This window comes from Oncorhynchus clarkii, chromosome 15, assembly GCF_045791955.1.
Source record: "Oncorhynchus clarkii lewisi isolate Uvic-CL-2024 chromosome 15, UVic_Ocla_1.0, whole genome shotgun sequence".
NCBI classification, from domain to species: Eukaryota; Metazoa; Chordata; class Actinopteri; order Salmoniformes; family Salmonidae; genus Oncorhynchus; species Oncorhynchus clarkii.
Window position 1 is genome coordinate 18572015 of NC_092161.1, and position 11529 is coordinate 18583543.

Genomic DNA, 11529 nt, shown 5'->3' on the forward strand with positions numbered 1-11529 from the left:
GTTCTCAATTAGGGACAACGATTGACAGCTGCCTCTGATTGAGAACCATACCAGGCCAAACACAGAAATCCCAAATCATAGAAAAACGAACATAGACAACCCACCCAACTCACGCCCTGACCTGGCCATACTAAAACAAAGACATAACAAAAGAACTAAGGTCAGAACGTGACAGGAAGAGGAATAATGGTCTGGGCACGATGACAAACGTTAGTGAAAAACAAACGTTTAAAAGAAAATTGTCTAGAGAAGTTCTGAGATGATTGTATTGGTCGTACGAAGTAAACAACGCCATGAAACAAGTTTGTGGGCATGCACCACCTACCTAGTGGCCGATATATGCATTCGTTATGAATGCTGGACTTTGTGGTTCGCTATGAGCAAACAAATACACAGGAAGTCGAACATTTTAGATACTACCAGTAAAATAAGAATGCGCTTATTCTAGCTTGTGGTTTGGATAATGTTGAAGTTTATGACAAAAACATAATGTTATTAACCCTTTAGACCCCAACAGAATTCTCGAATGCTGCTGTAGATTACTGAGAATGTGCAAGATAAAGCTCATATAAAAAATGTGACCAGACGACAATATTCAGAAACTATTTCAAAACCCACACAATGTTGGCTATTTGATTGACAACGATTCTTATTTCTGTAACAATGTAAAAAAATGCAAACAACTTTTCAAAGACTATTTCAAAGTGTAGGTAGCCTCTCTCAATAAGATTTAGTACAGACCAGGCTTGTCACAAAATGGAGAAATAGTAGCCTACTTTGACAACAATTCAGTGAATACAACAAGTATTACATAGAGACAGATAAAGAGAGAAGATACAAAACACAACAACTGTTCAGGGACAATAAAAGATTTGGTAGGACAACTTCATATTTCACAATGTCACTTTAGTATTTGCATAAATGCCTACAACATGTCATGGAACTTCTGGAAGCATGGCCCCATCCTGCAAAGTGGCACAGAACACGTAGAGCACCCAAAGGAGGTTTTTACACATCTCCCATTCTTTGCCCTGCATCCACTCAAGATGCACACCACACACCCTCTCTCGCACCCTTCAAATTTCACCTGCTTTCAAATTAGTTACTCGGTCCACAAGCCCTGGTGCCACACTCATGGTTCCCCTCTTCCTGCCACTGTAGCCATTTCCCAAAGTGAATGCACAAACTGGATTTTGATTGCCTTCAGGACCAGTGCTTGTGGTTTCTGAGAAGGGGCCTTTCCACAGTACCCCGCACAATGTACAGATTTTTGATGGCAATGTTGAACATCCCCCAAAATACATACTTCTACCATTTTCAGCCTGTGCGTACAACATTGTAATAGCTCCTCAGTTGGTCAAGATGGTCAACCCTGTCCATTTTCTTGTTGTAATCAATTACAAGCTCTGGAACAAGTTCCTACCACTTTTAAAAGCAACTCCAAAATCCCTGTCACTGTCTCACACTGTCTCTCTCTTCCTCCCTCTTTTTCTTTTTCTCCACCATACACATACTCTCATCCTAATAAGGGGATTCCTTAATAAATTGTGTGATACAGTTACACGCCTCCCATTCCACATGCACACACAGACACACACACACACACACACACGGTCTCTTTCTCTCCACCAATCAACTCTTGCCTTCTTGCCTGACAAACTAACTACAGCGTTCTCCAATGTTAGCTGATTAGTTACAAAGCTGTGTTGTTAGCAAGTTAATTTTGCAATATTGACACAGATATTGTTGTTAGAAAAACAACGCCAAGATTATAGTAATTTAAAGAAAGGCCGTTGACGGCCGCAATGGGTTCTAAAGAGTTTTAATATAGTAGTGACTATATGTCGTGGTAAAGCCAGGGTGAAATTCCCTTTTAATATCAGAACAGAGATCCAAGTTTCAGTCAATAACAGAATGTCCGGATTCATCCTCATAGCCCAGATCTTGATGTAATTCAGTTCAGCAAGTAAGCTCCTAATTTTATGATGCATCAACCCAAGTCCTTTACAATTTTTAAAGTCACATTGAGTCTCCAACTCAAACATGTTCAATAGGTGGTTGCAGACCCTGTCGGATGGTTGATATTGATATAGTTGGTATGGCTATAAGATTGCATAGAACTGCCCCAATTTGGTCTATCCTTATTAGAAATTTATAAACGGACTTACATGGGCTTTGGTTGCTATCGCGCATTAGCCCAAGCCCTCTACATGATTTGAAAACCAAGGGGTTAACAAAGGGGTTAATCAATTTTACATAATAGCACTGGGTGAGCAGACCACAGTGGGCTTCTATTTTGAGCTAACAAAAGCAGATCTAAGGGAGGAGTTAAAATGAATGGGTACAAGATTACAACTGACAACACCCCTGGCAGTATAGACTACAGTACAATGATAAGGTTTCGAAAGAATGGGAGGTATTACCTGAGTGGTGATTGGACTGTCTGAGTCAGTATCTTAACGCGGCCTTGAACTGTGAAGAGAGGATCCAGGCTCCTAGATGGTTTGTCTGTCATGAATACGCTGGCATCTTCCCCTTTGATGCAGTTTTAGCAACAACAACAAAATATTTTCAGCATAAAAACCAACAGAATCATTGAGAAAAAAAACATTCAATAACAAAATAGATTAGATTATCACTGCCTAACATGACTGCACTTCACTGTTTTTGAGTAAATCTGGCTTTGATAATAGCCAGTGCCTACCCAGCCACCGACCTCACCACACATCACTGGAGGTACGAGGTCATCGTGCAATAGATGGGATGGATCGATCATATCTTTGAGGAGTGGGATGGCAGCTTCCTCTCGTTTTCTTCCAGTGTTCACAAAGGAGGAAGTATAAGAGGTAATTTTACCTATTCCATTTGGAAAGGTTTCTTCCCATTACCGCCCAATTAGTGAGAGTCCAGCTTGAAATAGCCTTGATTCAAATAAAATTATATACATGTATAAGATACAGGGTATGAAAATGAACTTTTATGTGTTTGTTTTTCCCCACAGATAGAGAGTTCATCATAAATCATTAATCAGCCAAAGTGTGATTTTCGGTAGGTTCCATGAATCCATTTTTCTCCATTAGCAGTAGAAACTACTTTGACATGCAGTGACTGTACTGTGGAGGCTTGGATTCACATTTGTTATTTTTTTAGAGGGTAAAATTAATATTTAATTCAGCTTTGGGCTGTGTTGACACTTTCTCTCATTTTAAACTAAAATAAATCCTGAAAGCTAGCACAAAAATATGACTGTCTGTCCAGGATGCTATTTCCTACAATGCTGCCAATTTTGGCTATTTCAATATGACCCCTCTTCCCATCTTTCATCGGCCACTTTAGTTCAGTTCTCTTGATATTGGGACTTAATGAGTGTTTGATACAATCTCCATCCTCCTCTGAGGAGCCTCCACTGTTATTGGGTGTTTGATGCAATTGTCTACACAATTTATCAGTAAGTCCTTTAAGTGACTCAGTAGATTCAAGTCCCATACAATAGGACATTGTAGCCTTCGAGATATTCTATTTAATTCTGGAATTGTACCTGAAAACGTAGTTCCACTCCCAACACTTAAAGATAGTCCCACTCCCAAAACTTAAAGGTAATCCCACTGCCAACACTTAAAGGTATTCCCACTCCCAACACTTAAAGGTAATCCCACTCCCAACATTTAAAGATAGTCCCACTCCCAAAACTTAAAGGTAATCCCACTGCCAACACTTAAAGGTATTCCCACTCCCAACACTTAAAGGTAATCCCACTCCCAACACTTAAAGATATTCCCACTTCCAACACTTAAAGGTAATCCCACTCCCAACACTTAAAGGTATTCCCACTTCCAACACTTAAAGGTAGTTCCACTTCCAACACTTAAAGGTAATCCCACTCCCAACACGTAAAGGTAGTCCCACTCCCAACACTTAAAGATAATCCCACTCCCAACACTTAAAGGTAATCCCACTCCCAACACTTAAAGGTATTCCCACTCCAAACACTTAAAGTGTTTCAGGTCAATTTCTTCAACTGTTGATGAACAGATTGCTTCTGGTTGACCCCACTTAAAAGACAAACTGATAGACAACATCGCACTGGCTTACTGTATAATCAACATGTTTTAACTATCCATATTACCACACAAAAGAAAGGCTCTAAGCCGTGCGAGAGCAGTGCTATTCAGGATGAGCACTAAGAGAGAATGTCTCTGAACGCAACATTGATCAGTGCCTTAGCTAATATGTAATCTCTTTGAACACATTTAACTCGTCACCATCCACCCCAATTTAGTCATAAAATACCCCCATGTCTTGTTGTATGACTGAGGTATGCTCACGTAGCTTTACACTCTCATCAGATTTAAAATTGGTGTCCTATATTAGTGTTGTATGTATTTCTCCTTTTGGCAAAATAAATGTTATTTGTCTCCCAGAATGCATCATAAACCTGGGGTAAATGTTCTTGTACCACCTTTCTACAATGTCACCCTGGGCCACGTACACACTATTACTAAGAAAATGTTAACTGGGCACTCAATGCAAAAGGAGGATAAATGTGGTATTACAAATTAAATGGCTTTCAGCTTGAGGTATTGGGAAACGGTAGGCTTTTTACACACCCCTGGCCCTGATCATATTAATCCATACCTCGGAAATGCAAACGTGGTCCCTGCCTACCCTCATGTAAAGGAACTACTGAATTACTACTCATCACTACTACACAAGATCTACACAAAACCTACTGGTTTTATTACTTGATTGATATTGAGATGTGTAGTAAACCAGTAGAAATTTCAGTAGTAATGAGTGATCAATTCTGATGTTTCACTACTGGTGAACACCACATACAGTGCCTTGCGAAAGTATTCGGCCCCCTTGAACTTTGCAACCTTTTGCCACATTTCAGGCTTCAAACATAAATATATAAAACTGCATTTTTTTGTGAAGAATCAACAACAAGTGGGACACAATCATGAAGTGGAACGACATTTATTGGATATTTCAAACTTTTTTAACAAATCAAAAACTGAAAAATTGGGCGTGACTAATTAGTTAGCGTGACAAAAATAGAGGCTACATAGTTACATTTCAGTCTTTAGGGACACCTCTGGCGCTGAGATGCAGTGCCTTAGACTGCTGCATCACTCGGGAGCCCTACACAATCCCTACAAGTCTCTACATAGTCACTACTGCAAGAATAGGTATTGTGTAGTAATTCAGTAGTACCTTTTCATGAGGGTATACTGCCACTGGCCAATCGATCGCTGTGGTAGAAACCCGAGCCCACCAAAGAACAAATACATGACTCAAATCGATGTGTGACAATAAGCAGGATGAGAGTGAAATGGGGAGGTGGTGGGAAGCCACATAGTTCACATTTGATGCCATCCCTCTTCTGTTTGGTTCAGTGAACATATGAGATCGCTGCAGCAAAACAAAGACAGGCTTTGTTTTAAAGGGGAAGTGTAGTTGAAAATGTGATTTTCAAGATATTTCCACACTATGAGGTTGAAATAACACTGAAATTGTGAAAATTATGATAATGCCTGTTTGAAAAGAAATTATTGGAATTTCAGCCTGTTCAGGTGGGATGTAACTTTTGGTCCACATCATGACATCACAATTGTGATCTGATAATAATGGACCAACAACTGTTCATCTGGGTAAGGTGGGGGGCTCTAGGCCATCCTATCAGCCGATCCGGGCTGTGTATGTAAATATCTTCACATTTGTTTCCTAATGCACACCCGATCAGATTGAGCATTTTAACAGCCAAAGAGGCTCAGGGAAATAAATTGTAAAAAATATATTTCCAGTAATTTTCATTAAATAAACACACACACTGATTTATTAGACATACAGTGATGATTTAACAGTTTTAGAACCTTCAAAGTGTTTTCTATCCAATGCTACCAATTATATGCATATCCTGGCTTCTGGGTCTGAGTAACAGGCAGTTTAATTTGGGCACATCAGTCAGGCGGAAATTCAGGAAACTAGACCCTATCCCAGAGAGGTTAAAAAAAATACAATTTTAAGACTGTTTGGGGCTTTAAGAAATACATGTGGTCCTTGTGTAAGAAAAGAGGGGGAAAGCAGTTCATAGCCAGGCTGTTGATGATTACTTCAACAATGGGTGCAGACATCATGTTCCTTTCATTGTCATGATATTGACAATCCTCCTTACTCATAGTCTGATTTCGGCTTCTAAATTGCCTCACACACTGGTGCCTTTGTTGTGTTGATTGTTGCCCTCACATAACCCTGACGTGGCTACAAATCCAATGAAACATGTATGATTGACACCTTTGCTTGTGTTTAGATCTCAATCAATTTGCATTACAAAACACATCTGTTCTCATTAATTCCCATTCTAATTCGAGCACCTATCCTTAGAGAGAGGGAAAGTGATAGATGTTGACAATTCAAACACTCATTTGGAATTAAAAAGGTGCAGGGATCATCTCCACCAGGAGATGAGTAATTAAAATCTGTTTCGAGAATGCTTGTCAAACATCACAACTTTAGAGTGTGGGTGTAACCTCATCTCATAAAACTAACATGGACTGAAGAGGAATACCTGTTTAAATAATTACAGAACAACAATTGTTGTTCATGGTGATTTAGTCTGCAAGGTTCCTCTTGGGTGCGGATCCAGACATTTCCCAATGTGCTTTGCAGTGGTGATCACAATTGTAAGGTGTGGCTGAGTGGATTTGTGCCCATCATAGAGGGAGTGACAAACAAACAACAAAATGAGACCGAGAAGCCTGTTGAGGGAATGGGAGTCAAATTGATTTCATTGTTCTATGAAGCACAACCATGGATTAACAGATGGTGGTCTGGGCTGCGTATGTTTGCGCGCGTGCGTGCATATGACACTGAAATAAATAAAACAATCTAATCAATCATAGTTTACTAGCCTTGAAAGCCAAAAGTTGCAAGCTGGATAGCAGCTAGGGAATACAACTTTAACTCCCAAAATCATAGTGCTCTGGGCCCAGTTGCATAACACATCTTAAGTGTTTCCCTTAAAGGTACTTAAGAGGTTTTACGGTAGCATGGCATTCACGGCATGTATGGCAGAAAGAGTATCTGGTTACCATGGAGACTGCCTCACTAAAAGTGTCTGTATTAATACAGTCCAGTGATAATAATCTTAATAGGTATTTATAACGGACAGACTTAATCACAACCCTTATTTACAAGCAATGCACCGTGACTGACGTGTCTAAGCAATCTGCACACACAGGAAAGGAGGCACCATCTTATGAACATTCAATTTGTCTTCTTTCAGGGGTGGATTCCGTATTTGAATAAGGATCAGTACTGGCAAATTATTAGCAAGATGGAGAGTAAAAGCAAAACTGAACTAAAGGTGTTCTCAAAGTTGTATAAGTGTGAATATAATCTTGCTCACTCAGTTGATTCAGTTTGGTGAGAAAAACACCACATTGTAGGTTTGAGGTGAACATGGCTTCCAGTAATATATGTAATTGACTTTCTCTGTCACTCATCAATTGATTTAACACAATGACAGAATACCTATTGGGTAAAATTAAGCTGTGATTGATAACACAGAATAATAAGACATCTTAACCCCTCCCATCACTGGTCAACATAAAAAACATATATATTGACTTGATAGAAACCAGTATCTTCAGATCCAGCAATCACAAGCCAATGCTCTGTTCATTACAAATGAACCATATAAATAAATCAAATAAAACCTTATCAAATTCATGACATTGCTGGTAGAGGGATCTGAGATGCTATGGGACTTGCCCTGAAACCAATAGGCATAAATATTACATGCAGGGGGATGAATTTCTTGACTGACAAAAAATGTATTCGGCAAGGAATGAATTTGGTTAAAAGAAAGACCATTGGACGTGTTCATTATTTGAAGCATGCTCTAATTAGATAATTTCATTAGATCTGTAATCATGGACAAACTAATGTTTACAACAAACAGCTGAAAGAATGACTGGTCAGTCTCAATTGTTGTTGGAGCTGGTTTGTGTTGGAGGAAGAACAAGACATTGAAGCTGAGCAGGGCTGGGGTCTTTCTCTGTCCCTTTGATCACTGACCAGTCTTTGGCTGCAGTACTAAGCCTGAAAGGCTCTCTGGGGAAGTCGTAGAGGCCTTCCGGAGAGCACGCAATTGATTAATGTACAACATAGTCTGTTTAGTCTGTTTAGGTTAATTTACACATCTTCAGTTTGAACCATTGAGGTTTGATGCTAACATAAGTCGATGAGTGTTGTGTAAGCTCTACGGAAATTCTTGTAAAGTGAGCAATGTACGGAATGCCAATGTCAATTCAATATTCAATATTGTATTGCACTCTGAATAGAAATACCTGTGTATACATGTGTGAACCGCCAGTCTTGTTTATCCATTTCATTTCATTTCTTCTGGTCCGATGAGTTGAATTTGAACAAATAATACTGTCAAATATGTATTTTTTTAAAGGAGCATAGGGCAGACTTGAGCATTGAGATGAATCTATACAGTTTTTCTAGTCATTCTACATCTACACTACTTAAAAAAAATAAAACAGTTCCCCCCGTGTCTTTATTGTTTGCATGATAACATTCGTTTTATTGTGTTCTGACACTATTCTTTTGGTGTGTGGATTGTAGAAATGGTTAGCTTGGTTCTCATAGCGTATAGCTGCAGACCTTGGCCACTCAACGATGAATCTGTTGATACTAAAGTCTTGTTACCAATATGGCAACGGTGCAATATGTTGGGAACATTGAATTGCCTCTGTATGTGTAAGTAGCTAGATAAAGCGATTTTCAATTTATGAAAATTAGGTCAAGGAAGTGGTCAATTTACATATGTTTAGTGTATGACCAAATTTCTTGGGACACAGAACATTTTCTTCTACCTGAAGGTAAGCAAAACAAAAGCAAAAAGTTGTTCAGACAAGTTTATGGCCTCTGTAGCTCATTAGTGATACATGCAGTTATATTGTTACCCAGCATGTGGGTTTCCATGAGGATGAGGTCTCTAATGATATAAACGAGGCAGAAATGATTATCAATTGATTTGATTCTGAAATCATAGCGATAATTAAGTCACTTATGGTCTACCTTTTCACTTAAAAGCCTATCACAGTATGGCTAGAGCAACATTAAAAGCAACTTCAAAGTAAAAAGTTAGGAAAAGTGAGATGAAAATGTAATGACCTAGACTTCATGTACTACACTGCACATCAGAAAAACACCCATAACATCAGACCTGCAGAGGAGGGTATGTAATTAGACCTTGGAGTGCTCGATACTGTTGTTTTAAATACAGGTCTGTATAGAAAAGTCCTCGACACAAATCTAGAGCAGTTATGGTGTGTTCAGTAGAGGGTTCCAATTTGATTCTGAAATTCTTTAGAATTACCACTGGACACAGGTCTTTGACATTGAGCTATTGTTTACCAACATTCCAATTGAACTTCAAGAGGCACTTTAGCGGAGGTTAGCATCTTTCTAACTGAAAACACTAGGTTTTTACTAGACTATGGATACCACATTGTTTTCATTTGGACTCTCTCAGATGGATTCTGTTCTCCCAATAGAAAGATGAAGGGTTTGAAGCACATGTAGGCTTCTAAATGTGCACAACAGTGCATGACCCAGTTGTGCCAGTTATGAGTTTAAGGCACTTTGTGAGTTTAAGGCACTGCATGCTGATCAGACCAAGGTTCACAGGGGTGTTTAGGAGAATGGATTGGAGGTCCACCTGGGACTCAATTCGAGCTCCTAGGGTCGTTGACTCCACCGATGGAAGAGAGGTCGTTATGTATAGGTGAAGAGTCTGGATGAAGGATTCTCAAGAGCACTAGCTATTTTGAGAGAGAGAGGGGAACAGAGGTGGAGAATGGAGCATGGGAAAAGAGCTACCACAGCATTTGCAATGTACAGTAAATCAAGCAACGGCAAATGACATTTGACCCGTTTTTCCAGAAAACAATCTAGTTTACAATATGTACACTTGTTTCAACTCTATGTGCACTCCTTTCAACGCTCTTTAAGAAAATATACATTACGATGTAACATGACCTTACTGTAGATTTGAGCATGAGTTGATCTTAAAAATGGGATTTTAAGAATAACAACATACATACTTGACTTCAAACTTCAAATAAATCCTTTTAAATGTATATATTATTCAAGCAGAGTATTGCAACTGGCAAACCAGTGTTATGGAAAAACAGGTTTTCCTGATCAATATTGAGGAATAAGCCATGTTGGGGTCCCAGGGGTTAGAACATTAGAACCTGACATATCACCTTAAGAGGTTTCTAAAATATGTATGAACGGCTCTGCGGTTTGAGTCCTATGGAAAGGTAATGAATTATAGATGACTCTCATCACATACGTTTGTGTGTTTGTATGGTTTATTATTATTATTATTATTATATGGTACAATACATTTTTAATGATGGCCACAGATTTAGCTTTCAGGACTTCCTATCTGTCGGTACTTATGAGGAACAAGGGGTCCTTAATGTGGAAATTGGAAAAGTTGGCAATATTGTTAAACTGTGGAATAACAGATGATGACCAGGATGTGAATAGTGGTCATAAACAGGTCCATCAATCTTCGTGTGAAATGGCACATTTGACCTGGCTGGCAGCATTCCAATATTAGATCAACCCATTTTTCTCCATAGAAAAATCACATTCCATTAACCAACGCAGAAAGATTGCAGGCTTATGTACTGTCAGTCAAAGAGATTCACCAAGACCTATCCATGCTGATCTGTTCAGAGCACATAGGGAGCACCACAGGAAATATGGCGACCGTTTAATCTTGTTGCGTGTGATTTCTTTAATAATGAGGGACATGCTGTACATTGGCTTCCATCTAGTGATGAAAGAGGCGACTGGTGTGAAATCTCAAGAAATCTTGTAACCTGTCATTGGATTTCAAGATTGCTGCATTGACAAATACAGCGGTGATGGTGAATTCCCAGGGAATTAGAAACGGGATGAAGGAGTGTGTTTGGGTGTGGGTGTGAGTGTGCGTGCTTGCGCACATGTATTGCTGAATGAATGTGTGTGTATGTGTGTGTTTGCACATGACTGAGTGCATGTGTTTGTGAGTGGCGGTTTCAAATGAACACCACTCTTTTGGAGCTGACATGGACCATGCAGACCTCCTTTGTTTGATCAATAATGCTTCTTGTTCATGATTTCCCCTGACAACGTTTCATAGAGAACCTCTTTATTTTCAGTGTCCGTCCCAATAAGCTGTGCCATTGTCTGTTCCACACTGCTTGTAATGAGGGACATACAATACGTAGCAGACATTGTCACATTGCCACAGCACACCAAGAGAATGAGTAGTGCCTCTTCATTTTGCTGACATCAAAACAGAAAATAGATTTTTTTTGCCAGCCATTTTGTTTTCATCCCACTGGGCACACCACGTCATTTCAACATGGTAATGTGGATCATATTTGGTTGAGACGTTGATCAATGAGATTTCAACCTTTATCCACCCACTCACAAAGGACAGACAGAAGTTTGTTG